Source organism: Protopterus annectens, chromosome 3.part1 (assembly GCF_019279795.1).
Source record: "Protopterus annectens isolate FY-2018-M chromosome 3.part1, PAN1.0, whole genome shotgun sequence".
In the NCBI taxonomy this organism is placed as follows: domain Eukaryota; kingdom Metazoa; phylum Chordata; order Ceratodontiformes; family Protopteridae; genus Protopterus; species Protopterus annectens.
In genome coordinates, this window is record NC_056732.1 from 1267038619 (window position 1) to 1267053618 (window position 15000).

Sequence of the window (15000 nt, forward strand, 5' to 3'; positions counted from 1 at the left end):
ACACGCATTCACATACAGAGACACACACCTTTCTATCCATACATACACAAACACACCCACACACAAGATATATATATATATATATATATATATATATATATATATATATATATATATATAGATAGATATATATATATATATATATATATATATATATATATATAATATGCATATATGTAAATGGTAACGTATTTCTTTATAAGAATTAGGTTCAGTGTAAGTGTATCCCGCAGCATACGGACCTGTAGAAGTGTAAGAGGATCAGAGCAAATTAGTCTTTTCATGGTCCAAGTGCCGCTAAAATACATAGCCCCATTGTAGCTTTGTTTGCAAAATCGTCATCTAATACCTTTGTCCAGTATGGGCACTGGGTGATGAAACCCCCGTGGGAAGATAGGAATTAATATTTACCCATGCCATTGTACAAACTGATTTGTCAGGGGGCCATTGCAGTACCATGCTTCATATGAGGTTGGCATGTATTACAATGTGTCTACAAAAAAATTAAAAAAAAACTTTTTACTTTTATTTATTTTTTTTTTATCAGCAAAGGCATTAATTATCAGATGAGCTTGCCAGCATGCCCTTCTTAATACTGTACAGACATGATGACCCAAAAAATCATTAATGTAAACCTGTGTCCACAGGTCTGTCAACAATGAGTCCATAACTCTGGTGTTGCTACTCATGCGGTAGATAATATTAACATCCCCAAAGATTCCAGATATTTGCAGTCATTGTGGTTGTGTTGTTAAAAGAGCCTGTTTGCCATGGGTTGCCACCTTATCATATGGTCATTGTTGGACACTTGCGGGACACAAAGCGGTGTTTACAGGCCAACACGTAGCCACGGTCAGTACACAGGTAGCACATACTTTTATCCTCACTACATACCTATTGTTGTGTGACTTTGGATACTTATCATATTGCATGTAACATTTAAGTTTCTTACATACAGGCATAACTATTAAATACGACTGTTACATTATATATGGGACATATTTATGTCCTACCATCTCGGGCATTTGCCCTTTGTACTGTTTTATGTCAGGACACACCTGCCCAGGGTGGGGATGTCCCTCCTACTGTGGTACAGGTAGTAACTGTATGCCTACGGCTAGCTATACCCACACCTACCATACTGGTCTGCCTCTGACTTGGCACCAACATACACATGTTGCAGACACACACACACATTACAGTCACACAGAAACGCACACGGCACCCTCAACGCACACTTACACAGACTATGGCACTCACAAACACAGTTGAACACAGTACCTACGTGGACCGCGACACCGTCAGCATTGACTAACCTTCCCTTCATATCATCATACTATTACTCGCGGATGTACTGTTCCGGTACTGTGTTCTATCAGTCTTTCAGCCTCGTGGTTACGCATGTCGGTATGTTACACATTCCATGGTTGGCGTTATCCTATTTATTTGTACCTCCAAGATGTTATGAATGTCGTTGAACTATCTATCATATTTGCAGATATCGCTGAATCCATCTATATCACCATATATCCCTCTATTGCCCTTTCTATCTATATTATATATATGCATATGTGTACATATATATATATATATATATCTATATATATATATATATATATATATATCTATATATATATATATATATATATATATATATATATATATATATATATATATCTGGCGGGGAAGGTGACAGGCACGCAGCACCACCATATGCTGTAAGACTCATGTACTGTTCAGGTGTTGGCATTCCGTGTTCCACTGGCTGTTGTGGTTACAATGTTTGAGGGCTGCCTATGTAGGAGTCACACATTGGGCCACCTATACATTACAATTTACAGGTTTGTGTGCCATCCATTTTACTGTGTGTGCAGGCGGAGAGGTGTCAGTCCGTAGGGGCCTACACGGTCAGAGTATGTGCTATACGTTCCCTCTTTGTCAAGGCGTAGGCATATTGGTTACGCCTCCATCTGCCTACTGGGGCTGGCACAGTGTGTTCATGGTCTGAATCCCTCTATGCCTGTACTGGCCTTGGCAATTGTGGTGGGCTATGAGGGCCTTCACCATTTTGTCCCTGCGGCAGCTGCTTCCACAGTATCATATTATGTAGCATGGCACATACTATGACGATGTGGGCACAAGTGCCTGGAGAGTACTGCAAGGCTCCACCAGATGTATCCAAGCACCGGAACCATGATTTCAGCATCCCGAACACACGCTCTATGATGATTCTGGTTTGTGCTTGTGCCTCATTATGGCGTTCTTGCATGGGTGTGTGTGCATTTCTGATGGGAGTCATCATCCACGGCTCCAGTGCATAGCCAGCATCCCCCACGAGATGTTTATGTGGGATGTCCCCCCTGACAAATACCTGATACAGCTGTGAGGCATGAGTCATGGTAGCTTCCAGGGCTGCCAGCACACACATCCTTGATAATGCCCTGGGCATTGCACACGACCTGGCAGTTGATGGAGTGGAATCCCTTGCGGTTTATGTAGCGCATACCCTGCTCACCGAGTGGTGACTTGATTTGTATGTGCGTGAAGTCTATCGCACCCAATACCTCTGGGTATTGTGCCACACGGTGGAAGTGAAGAATATTGCTGGCCAACTCCTCCTGAGTTCTGGGGAAATATATCTGCTCATTGGCATGTGGTAACATGGCATCCAGGAACTGGTGTAGTACCCTGGATGCTGATGCCTGTGAGATACCCATTATATCTCCAGTTGGCCTTTGAAAGGTACCTGTGGCCAGTATTCACAGGCTTACACATACCTTCGTGTCCACTGGTATGGGTTCCCCTCTGTTGTTTCTGGTTCTCAGGTGTGGCCGGCACAGCTCCATTATTTGCTGTCCCTGTCCACCCTGTAACGCTCTACTATCTGCAGGTCATGTAGCCCCTGGTAGGTTACCCTTGGTCTGAACACTCTCCTTCTCCTCCGAGGCCTGCGGTGGTTGTCAGCATCATCCTCCACAACACCGTCAGTCTCTAACACATGCTGATGAATCACAGCTATGGCAGCTCCCAACATGTACATTTTAAAAGTTCCCCGTGTGTTTACACCTATGGTGCGGTGTTTGGGAATACACAGGTGTGTGTTGGGTGCTTACACACTTTATACTATTGTGCTGTGAACACCGATGATGTCATAGGGTGTGTATGTACGTTCATAGCTACAGGTTATGTTATGTGTTTTACTGCCGGAACTACTATTGTGGTGCCTTTGGTGTTGAATTACATTTGCCTGCCATGGATTACCTCTTGACCTTCCCTTTACATTTCTGCGCATTGCACCTACCATTTTCTGGCATGCATCCTGCAGCCTACTTTCATTTGTACTTTCCTGGACCTGGTGTATCTTGCGTTATGTGTGCTACTGCCGGTCTACTGTCAGTTTGCTTTGCTCTGCCGTGTCAGGTCTCCTATCTTTGCAATACAATACCTCCCCTCCTTTCTTTGCATTCACATGCCTCCCCTATCCTGTTTTGCAGGTTTCTGCAAGCGGACTTGTCAGCTGCCATCGATTGGCATTCGTGGGTTGATTGGTGTTGATTGTTCATTAGTACTCCAATTACCCTACTTCCGCATTTCCTTTTCTTCCCCTGACCTTCCTGTTTCTGCTATTGTTTGCGGCACGTGCCTCCAATTACTGGGTTTTGGGCACGTTTTCATCCTCGTACACATGCGCTTTTGGCCACCATGTGTACTCTCAGCTAAACGATTCCTCCCCACCCCTATCCTGCAGCTTTGCTTAGCAATGGACAGGCCAGATTTGCAATGCTCTAATGTGCTTAGTGCTACAGTGGCACACCCCTCTGCTGATGTCATGTATCTCCTCTGAGCCACTCCTCAGTGTTATACCACTGCGCTGTATGGTACAACCTTCCTCCAGTGGGACATTTGTGATTCAGTATTATCTGCCTCATTTGCATGGCATTGACTACTAATTCATAGTTACCGCGCCAAACACTATCGCAAGCCCTTAGCAACCCTTGCACCTTGGTTGTGGTGTTACATGCCTACCATTGTGTGTTATGCTGTAAACCTGATTTCTATTACGTTGCGATTTTATGACATTTTTATATTATTTCTTTATGCTACAGCTTCCGCACACATGCCCTGTGGTTCTGCTGTGCGTTACTGTGGACATGACATTAAATGTTGTTATTTACGTGTTGTGCATCTTTTCTTATGCCGTTGGCTGTGTATTTCACCATTGGCATATGTTCACGTTGTGATACCTGGGTCTGGCCCTCTTCCATAGCTCCGATGTTATGTTTGGGAAAATGAAAACCGTGTTTTTTGGTTTACATTTCCGTGGGCTTACGCTACACCTGCACCACTTCATGAATCACTATATGCCTTCATTTGCATGGTGCAACACTGCACATGGGGTGATTTGCATACCTACGCCGGGGGCTGCGCAGATCTGGTGTACGCCGGTAGTGCACGTGGAATTTGATCGCACCTGAATCGCTCGGTGGCCATATTTGGCGTTATAATGCCTACGCTATGCGTGCACCTGGCGCAAGCTTCATGAATCCCGGGGATCATTTTTTTTTGAAAGGGATGATGCTACAGTCTTTAGCATTGAAGTTATCCCCAAAAGTGTCACTAATGACTGCCTTTTGTAAGAACCATTTATAGGATGTTGCCTTCTTTAGAGCACTATCTGACTGCTCCCATTTGGCAGTGATCAAAAAACTTTGTCATACACAGACATTTACTTTTTGATTTTAGCTTGTATGATTACACTATTCCTTGTGGAACACTACTGCTTACATGTCTCCATGCTGTTTGTCTATTCCTCTTTTTGGACTATATGTAACAGTCATGCTTTCATGCTGAGAAATCCAAAATGAGTATGGTCAGTTGTTTAGAGATTAGCTACATGAGGGTTGATAATGTCCTTCATCATTGTCTCCATGGTGTTGCAACTAATGTTATTCTGAGTAATAGTTGTCTAGTTCCCAGGTTAAATGGAATCACCGCCGTTGTGAAAGTGAATACTGCAGGACATTTAGGTTCATAGGTTCATACTAGGCTATCTGCCCTGGGGCAATTATAAGCCTAGCCCGATTCTGTATGGCTTACGCCACCCCTTGATTTGAGTATAATGTGCCCTTTTTAAGGTTTAGTTAACTGTGCCTCTGTCTAATAGTGACGCGGGAGTAATCCCTGGGACAAACCTACGATCCCCCATCCACCTATCGAGATTCTTCTTGAAGAGATTCAGTGAGGTGCTCTGCCTCACATGAACTGGAATTCTAGTCCAGAGCAAAGGGAGCCTCTGGGTTATGAACCTGTCCCTCCAGCAAGTTCTATTTATTTCTGTGCTGTGGTTCAAGTCCCTCGAGCGTGTGGCTCTAAGGGATTTAGATTTACTGAGGTGGAGCATGTCCATTAATTCTGGATTTGACATAGCTTTGTATGTCAGGCATAGATCGCCTCGAAGTAGGCGGTATGCAACTGAGTAGAGCTGGAGTTTTTTTAACCGAGCAGCATATGGCATCTGTTTGAGACCCTTGATCCTCTTGGTGAGATACTTTTGGGGTCTTTCTAATTGCTGCAGGTGTCGGGTAAGGTACATCCCAAAAGGGGCATTGTATTCTATGATGGGCCTGATGAGGGATGAATAAAGCAGCACGATTACCTCTCTTGATCTAGATGTGAAACCCTTCGTGATGAGGTGGGCTATGTAGAAGTTCTTTCTAACCACTTTGGCAATGTGGTTTTCAAAGGAGAGATTGCTATCAACTTGGGTCCCCAGGTCCCTAATAACTTTCTCTGTACTTAATGGGTTTCTGCCTATGTGGTAATTTGTGGGCACATTGTTTTTGCCAAAGGGTATGACGATACATTTTTTGGCATTTAGCTTTAAACCATGGCGCTGGCACCAGTTATCTGTCTCTGTGAGACCTTTTTAAAGGATGTTTGTGTCAGCTGGAGAGTCGATTATGGCACCCAGTTTGCAGTCATCTGCGAACTTGGTGAACCATAGTCCTCCCACGTTTGCCTGTACCTCGGAAAAGTATATACTGAACATGAGTGGTCCCAGGACAGAACTCTGTGGGACACCACTTGTGACCGGTTTCGAGTTTGACAAGGCTCCAGCAACTCTCACTCTGTGAGTTCTGTCTTTAAGCCAATTTGCGACCCATCTTGTGACACAGGGGTTTATATTTAAGCTGGATAGCTTATCTATGATGCCCAATTGGGTATTGTGTCAAATGCCTTTGCAAGGTCCGGATAGGCTGTGTGGACTACCTTCCCTTCATCTATGGCTTTGGTGACTGTTTTGAAGAAGTCAACCAGGTTCAAAAGGCAGGATCTGCACTTGACAAAGCCAAACTGGGTAGGATCTAGTGTCTGTAGGTCCCCAGTGTCTTTGTTTATGAGCTCCATGATGATCCTCTCCATAGCCTTGCAGACTACGCTAGTCAGGCTTATGGGGCGATAGTTTCCAGGGTCCGTAGAGGCTCCACCTTTGTGGAGTGGGACCACTGTTGCTGTACGCCATTCTGTGGGCACATATCGTGTAGTGAGGCTGAGATTATATAGCTGTTTTATTTGAGGGATTAATTCCTCTTGGAGTTCATGTAAGACGCAACCTGGGACGCCATCTGGTCCCATGGAAGCAGTGTTTTTTGCTTTGGAGAGGGCAGCCTTCACCTGAGCATCAGAGATGTTTGGGAGGCAGCCCTCTGCCGGGATAGATACTTGCTCTTTTGGGGGGGAGGGGTGGAGAAGTTTGCACTGAACCTGTCTGCCAGGATATTGGCGATGTCTGTGGGTTCACTGTATTTTTTGTCGTTTAGAATCAACTCAGAACAAGTCTGGGAGTTGCATCCCAGGTTCCTAATATAACTGAAAAAAGCCTTATGATTGTCTTTGGTGTCCTGTGCAATTTTTCTCTCGAAGCTGGCCTTGGAGGATTTTATGAGGGATCGTAATTTTTTCTACTACTTATCAGAGATGCCTTCCTTATTAGGGATTTTGCTCTATCATGTAGTAGCTTCCTCCTTCTGTTGTACAGTTTATTTATGGCAGGGGTCCACCAGACTGGACACCTGCCTTTGGATGATTGGGTCTTGGTTTTGTTTGGGATAGCATGATCCATGCATTCCTGGAGATGTCCGTAGAATGCGTTTATATAGGATTCTGCAGTTTGGGCCGTAGTTTCCACTGGCCCTGGGGCCTTGAAGGATTCCACTTTGGTTTTGAGAAGTGAGAAGTTCACTTCTGAGAAGTTTTTCACTGTGGTTTTCTGGGCTGGGGGTGGGGTCGGGATGTGGACATCCAGTGAAATTAATTGATGGTGTGATCTTACCAATGAGGGATATACTTCTGGTGTGGAGCATAGAGTCCCCATTTTGGTAATGATCAGGTCTAGTATGTTGTCCCCTCTTGTGGGAGTGGTGACTAGTTGTTCCATAGCATTTGAGTTTATAATTTCCATGAACATTTGGGCTAAGGTGCTGGGTCTTGAGTAGTGCTCCCAGTCAATGTTTGGGTAGTTGAAGTTGCCCAATATAATGGTGTTTGGAGAGATCTTCTTGTTCTCCAATGTTTTCAGGAAAGGCGAGTGGGATTCCTGACTTTGACAGGGTGGTCTGTAGGATGCTATAATCTGAAAAGCCGTCTTGCCCATTGTTAGTTGCACATGGATGGTCTCCGATACTTCGTGCAATGCCACTAACCTGGAGGTGTGGATATTCTTGATAAATATGGAAACTCCCCCTCCTTTTGTGGTTCGGTCCGGGTTTTGGGGCCGAAAAGCATGATATGAGGTATAGCCTGGTAGTGCTGGGGTGCTCTCTGGAGCCTTGAACCAGGTTTCTGTCACTGCACAGATGTCGATGTTCTCCATACTGAGGAGAGCTTTGAGTGCGTGCATCTTGAGGTTAAGACTTCTGGCGTTAAGCAGCATTACCCTTAGTTTCTTGTTCCTTGTGCTGTCTATGGGGGTGGGTTTGACTTTTGAGCCTTGCCTAAAAAAGGCACTATGGGGGTGGCAAGAGCCTTTGCCAATATCCGAAAGCCCAGTGGTGACAGGTGCAAGCCGTCCCTAGCAAAGCAACGTGACTTGTCGAGCATGTCCTCCCGGGCTGACAGACACTGGATCCCTTTTGAATCACACCAAAATTTTAGACAATTGTTAAAATCGATCATTTTGTCTTTGTACTGTGGCATCATTCTAGGTGAGGGTAAGATGCTGCTCAAGGTCAGGGTCATACAGCCTGGGCTACATGATCAGAGAGCTCCTCTATGTCTCTTTTCATGCAGTCCAGGGAGGTATGTCTCAAGTCATTCACACCAACATGTACAATGACTGAGTCATATTTGTATTTGCTTTGGAGTGACCTGAGTGCTTGCGTTATGTGGCGGATCCTAGCACCCAACAGGCAGCTCACCGTGACCTTCTCTTTATTCAGCCTGGTGAGCGGGACGTCAGTGTATCTGACAATAGAGTCACCTATTACAAGAGTATCAGGTGTGTTATTCAGCCTTAAGGGCTGTGGCTGCTTGGCACACTGACTTTGTGGGCTATGTGTTGTGCATGTTTTGTTTTGAGGTAGCGTTTGCTTGGATGTCTGCTTTGGAGGTCTCTGTTGCTTAGGTAGATTTTTATTTAGAGCCTCCGAGTATGTTTTTGTGTATTTATGTGTTTGGTTCGCTGATGTGGTGGGACTATGTGATACTGGAATTGTGTTGTGTGAGGTTACCTTCTCCTCCTGACTGGTTACACCAGTTTTGAGATGAGAGAGCTCAGCCTCCAGTTTGGCTAAATAGTTGCATCTCTCACAAATATTTTAACCTGTTTGGAGGAGGAGAGGGTTGTCCGTGTACATGAGACAGTTGTAACATTGCCTCAAAATTCCCAGATTCACCAGCTGGACTGCAGAGGAAACCATTGACTGACCTTTGGACATGCTAGAGTAATATAGGGAAACTGAATTTAAGACAGAACAATAGAGGACAGGGTAATAGTAGAGAGTATAAGAGTAAGTATTGCTTATGGTTTAATAGTGCTAACTTGTAGGATTACTTAATTGGACCAGTGAAGGGCCTTAGAGTGATAATATGGTGTTTAAATTGAGAGATAGAGCAGTTCTAAGGGAAAAAGTGAAGAGCAGACTTTGTGGAGCCAGGAATTGTTTAAACCCAATTAGGCGGAGCTGCCCGCTGTTGCGCTATGCACAAAAACGCGCAAAACCATGCAAAAGCGTGTTCTAAGAGAGGGAGATGAAGGAGTTTGGAAATTACCCAAAATGGCCAATAAAACTACAGTTTCAAGTCAGTAACCACTCCCACAGGGGCAGGCAGGCTGCTCAATGTTTTTCACTGCCACTGATCAACAGAGAGACTTCCCTTTAGCACAAGCAAAAAATGGCCTCCAAGAAACTTACAAACAGTTCAAGAACAGCAAGCCTGTAACTGAACTTTTTTAAATCTCAGAAAAATGGGAAAAAAACAAGATTGTTTTGTTTTTTTTTTGTTTTTTTCAGAGATAGCAGAGGTTCACAAGTATCAACAAGTTATAACAGTGCAGTAAATGACCCCACACAAGAGTGCTAGGGCAAAGACACATAAAATGCAAGTTTTGAGAAAAAAAAAACATTTTAAAAATAAGTGCAAACAGTAAATTCAGTAAACAGCCCTAGGTTGTGCTCTAAATACAGTTACTAATGCAGAAATCAAGTTTAACAAGCCAGAAAATGCTCAAAATAGGCGGTGATGCAGAAAAACTTAGCAAATAAACAGAGGAAAAATACTTAAAATCTCAAAAGTGGCTCCTTTCTTCTCTCAGCGTTTTCTCCTCTTTGTGGGTGCTTCACCAACAGCCAACAAGCCTGAAAAGATGCCAAAACCACAAGGCAACCAGGTTTTAAGAGAGGAAGATGAAGGAGTTTTGAATTGACCCAAAATGGCCAATAAAACTACAGTTTCAAGTCAGTAACCACTCCCACAGGTGCAGGCAGGCTGCTCAATGTTTTTCACTGCCACTGATCAACAGAGAGACTTCCCTTTAGCCCAAGCAAAAAATTGCCTCCAAGAAACTTACAAACAGTTCAAGAACACCAAGCCTGTAACTGAACTTTTTTAAATCTCAGAAAAGTCGGAAAAAAGCAAGTTTTTTTTTTTTTTTGTTTTTTTCAGAGATAGCAGAGGTTCACAAGTATCAACATGTTATAACAGTGCAGTAAATGACCCCACACAAGAGTGCTAGGCCAAAGACAGATAAAATGCAAGTTTTTTAGAAAAAAAAGATTTTAAAAATAAGTGCAAACAGGAAATTCAGTAAACAGCTCTAGGTTGTGCTCTAAATACAGTTACTACTGCAGAAATCAAGTTTAACAAGCCAGAAAATGCTCAAAATAGGTGGCAATGCAGAAAAACTTAGCAAATAAACAGAGGAAAAATACTTAAAATCTCAAAAGTGGCTCCTTTCTTCTCTCAGCGTTTTCTCCTCTTGGTGGGTGCTTCACCAACAGCCAACAAGCCTGAAAAGACAGCCATCTGTGCTGAGTACTGGCCTAGGTCTATGAGTGAAATAACTAGCCAATGGTGTTGACAACTATTGTTGGAGCCCCTCTAGCACATGGACAGACATGTTGTCTGTTGGCACTGATACTGTGTTTTAATTCTTATGACAGCCATTTACTAACCACTCTATAGGAAAAGCATTGTTGTAGACCTCCGAATAGTCACCGATTCCATCTCTGTGCTGGTGTACTAATCCTGTGTAATGCTTTGAACAACTGTTAAAATTTAATTTTACATAGGTGGGTGTTTCAAATTTTTAGTGAATATGTACTAGGATTAAAAGGTTATGAGAGCACATCAGGCAGTTGCAGAACTAGCTTGGCTTGTACACATCAAGGAAGCTTGCTGTATAAATGGTGGTACATTGTCTGCCCCTAACATTGTTTAGATAAATATGAGCATGAAAAGAGGTCACCCTTAACAATGGCTAGTGGTTGAGAGCTTTGAGACCTCAGCGACTAACTAACAGCAGTGCAGGGCCATGAAAAACATCCTTAGGACCACAACAAAAAGGCAATGGAAAAAGGTATCTACCCCAAGTTATGCATCTCTAACCACCACCAGTAAGCATCCATACACACCAGTGCCTGATGGCGCACTACACTCAACTTGCTCCAATGTGTTGATTACATTAATTACGAAGTAACCCTCTTAACAAAGCCAATGCATATAGATAAAACTATGCATAAGTATGTGTATATTGGTATCAACAAAGTATATAACTATGTATATATATATATATATATATATATATATATATATATATATAGAGAGAGAGAGAGAGAGAGATGGATCAAGGACATATGATTGAAAGATCATATGTCCCAATCCAAAAGTAACTAACCAACTTTAATGAAAGTGCTTTAACCAAAAAAGTACTTTTGTTAAACTACATTAGAAAAAAACAAGCATAGCATTTACTATTTGAGAAGTAATATTATCAAGCCCCGATGCACCCCACCACACCTACCAACATTATTCTCTCACTCCGAGGCCACAATACAGTGGAGAAAAGCACTTTCCCCTTACCTGCAACGTAATATTACCGCCACAACAAGCATTCTTACACGCAAGTGCTGCTTCAGTGAACAGCACTTTTGCATAGGTATGCATGAAGATTTAACTTTCGATGAAAGTGGCAGTCGAGGTTTTGTAAGAGATCCATATATATATATATATATATATATATATATATATATATATATATATATATATATATATATGGGTCTACTTTGAATAACCGAACCGCCACTTCACCGACACCCAGAAGATCGAGACGGAATGACCGAACAGGTAGGTGATCGAAAAGACGATATTCCGACAGCCGAAAGACCGACAATGGCAACATGTGAGCGCGATCCGGTAAGTGTGTGATAGTGATGGATTTAGGATTGGGGAGCAGACAGGTAAGTGTACGATAGTGAGGGATTTTAGGTTAGGGTGTGGAAAAGGTGAGTGTGCGGTAGTGTCAGACTTAGGGTTCCGGTAAGGTAAGTGTGTGATAGTGACGTAGTGTAGTGTAGGGAAGGGTTGAGTGTGTTAGGGTTAGTATGCGGGTGGAGTGAGTGTGCGATAGTGACGGGCTTAATGTTTTAGGGTGGGTTAAGTGAGTTAGGGTTAGGGTGCAGGTAGGGTAAGTGTGCGATACTGACGGGGTTGAGGTTTAGGTGGGTTAAGTGAGTTAGGGTTAGTGCGGGTTGGGTAAGTGTCGGTAGTGTCGGACGTTAGGGTTAGGGTTTAGGTTAAGGTTAGTAGATATGTTATTGTGTGCAATGTGTAGTTTACGTTTTTTGTGTTGGTGTAATGGTGTTCGGTTTTTTGAGTTGTTGGTGTTTGTCAGTGTTGTGTGTTTTCGGTTGTTTGGGGTCGGTAAATTGTGTGTCGGTGAATCGGAAGTTCGGTTATACAAAGTAGACCCATATATATATATATATATATATATATATATATATATATATATATATATATATATATATATATACTACAGAATGGGAACCATATAGAAATATATTCAACAAAACATGGCCTGCTCCTCTATACTGCCATAACTCATTTGTTTCTACTGTGATCAATCTAGGTCTACATAAGTACACCACATCTAACGCTGTGTTATTTTATACATGCTATTCTTAATCTTGTACACTCAAGTTTATAACTTCATAACTCTTAACTACTGGTTCTATTTTATCTTTTCAAAGATCCACCCGCGCGAATAATAAAATTCATTTAAGTATATGTAACATTAATTGACGACTAACCATGTCAATAAAGAGAGCAGAGGAAAGCAAGTGGTTATTATGATTTTTATTAATACCGTCTGAAAGGATAAGAGTGCCGCTGTAGTACTATGGAATATATATAAAATTATATATTTTGTCGGGCGGCAACTATAAATGGCAACCGTAAACCAATCATATATATATATATATATATATATATATATATATATATATATATATATATATTTATACATAGATATATATATATATATATATATATATATATATATATATATATATATATATATATATATATATATATATATATATACATATATATATATATATATATATATATATATATATATATATATATATATATATATATATATATATATATATATAGGTTCATAGGTAGATACTAGTCCATCTGACTTAGGGCATTTACAAGCCTAGCTAGAGTGTGTTTGGCTTTTGCCACCCTTTTAGATTAGATGACTGTGCACCAGTCTAGTAGGTCACAGAAGATAGTCCATATAGGTTAGTTCAAAGTGCCGATGTCAAACAGTGACACAGAGGAGATCCCAGGGGCAAATGTACAATCTCCAATCCAATCGTCAAGATTCCTCTAGAAGAGGGTTAATGAGGTGCTCTCTCTAACAATTGATTGGTATTTTGTTCCAGAGTGAGGGGAGCCTCTGGGATATGAATCTGTCTCTCCAGCATGTCCTATTTATTTCTGTGCTGAGGTCTAAGTCACTGGAGTGTGTAGCTCTAAGGGATTTGGATTCCCTGAGGTGTAGCATGTCCATTAATTCTGGGTTGGACATGGCTTTATACGTCAGGCACAGATCGCCTCTGAGTAGGCGACAAGCAACTGAGTAGAGATGTAGTTTCTTTAGTCTAGCTGCATATGACATCTGTTTGAGTCCCTTAATCCTCTTGGTGAGGTACTTTTGGGGTCTTTATAGTTGTTGCAGGTGTCGGGTAAGGTACATCCCAAATGGAGCATTATATTCAATTATGGGCCTGATGAGTGATGAATCGAGGGGCCCAATGACCTCTCTTGGTCTAGATGTGAACAATTTCATGATAAGGTGGGCTATATAGAAGGTCCTTCTAACCACCTTGGCAATGTGATTGTCAAAGGAAAGATTACTATCTACTTGGGTCCCCAGATCCCTAATTACTTCTGTCTTACTTAATGGATTACCACCTATGTGGTAATTTGTGGACACTTTGTTTTTCCCAAAGGGGATGACTATGCACTTTTTGGCATTTAGCTTTAGGCCATGGCTCTGGCACCAGTTGTCCGTCTATGTGAGACCATTTTGGAGGATGCTTGTGTCAGCCAGCGAGTCGATTATGAGCCCCAGTTTGCAGAAGTCTGTGCACTCGGTCAGCCAAAGTCCTTTAGCGTTAGCCTGTACCTCATTGAAATATATAGCGAACAAGAGAGGTCCGAGGACCGAGCCCTGTGGGACGACACTTGTAACTGGTTTAGAGTCTGACATGGCACCTGCAATTCTGACCACGTGGGTTCTATCCCTAAGCCTCGAGTGCATGCATCTTGAGGTTTAGACTTCTGGCATTGAGCAGCATTACCCTTAGTTTCTTTTTCCTTGTGTTGTCTAAGGAGGTGGGTTTGTCTTTTGAGCCTTGCCTAAAAAAGGCAATATGGGGGTGGCAATAGCCTTTGCCAGTATTCAAAAGCCCAGGGGTGTCAGGTGCAAGCTGTCCCTAGCAAAGCAACTTGGCTTGTCAAACATGTCATCCCAGGCAGACAGATACTGGATCCCCTTTGAGTGACACCACTACTTTAGCCAATTGTTGAAATTGATCATTTTGTCTTTATACAGTGGTATCATTCTTGGTGAGGGTAAGATGCTACTCAAGGTCAGGGTCATACCAGCCTGGGCCACATGATCAGAGAGCTCCTATATGTCTCTTTTCATGTAATCCAGGTAGGTACATCTCAGGTCATTCACACCAGCATGGACAATGATGGAGTCATATTTGTACTTGCTTTGGAGTCACCTGAGTGCTTGTGTTATGTGGCGGATCCTGGCACCCGACAGTTCATATATATATATATATATATATCTATGGTTCAGCGGTAGCGTTGGCACCTCACAGCAAGACGTTCCCATTTCGGTTCTCAGCTAGAGCGTCTTCTGTGTGGAGACATGCATGAATGGGCATGCCTTCATTGAAGGTTGTGCATCAGTTG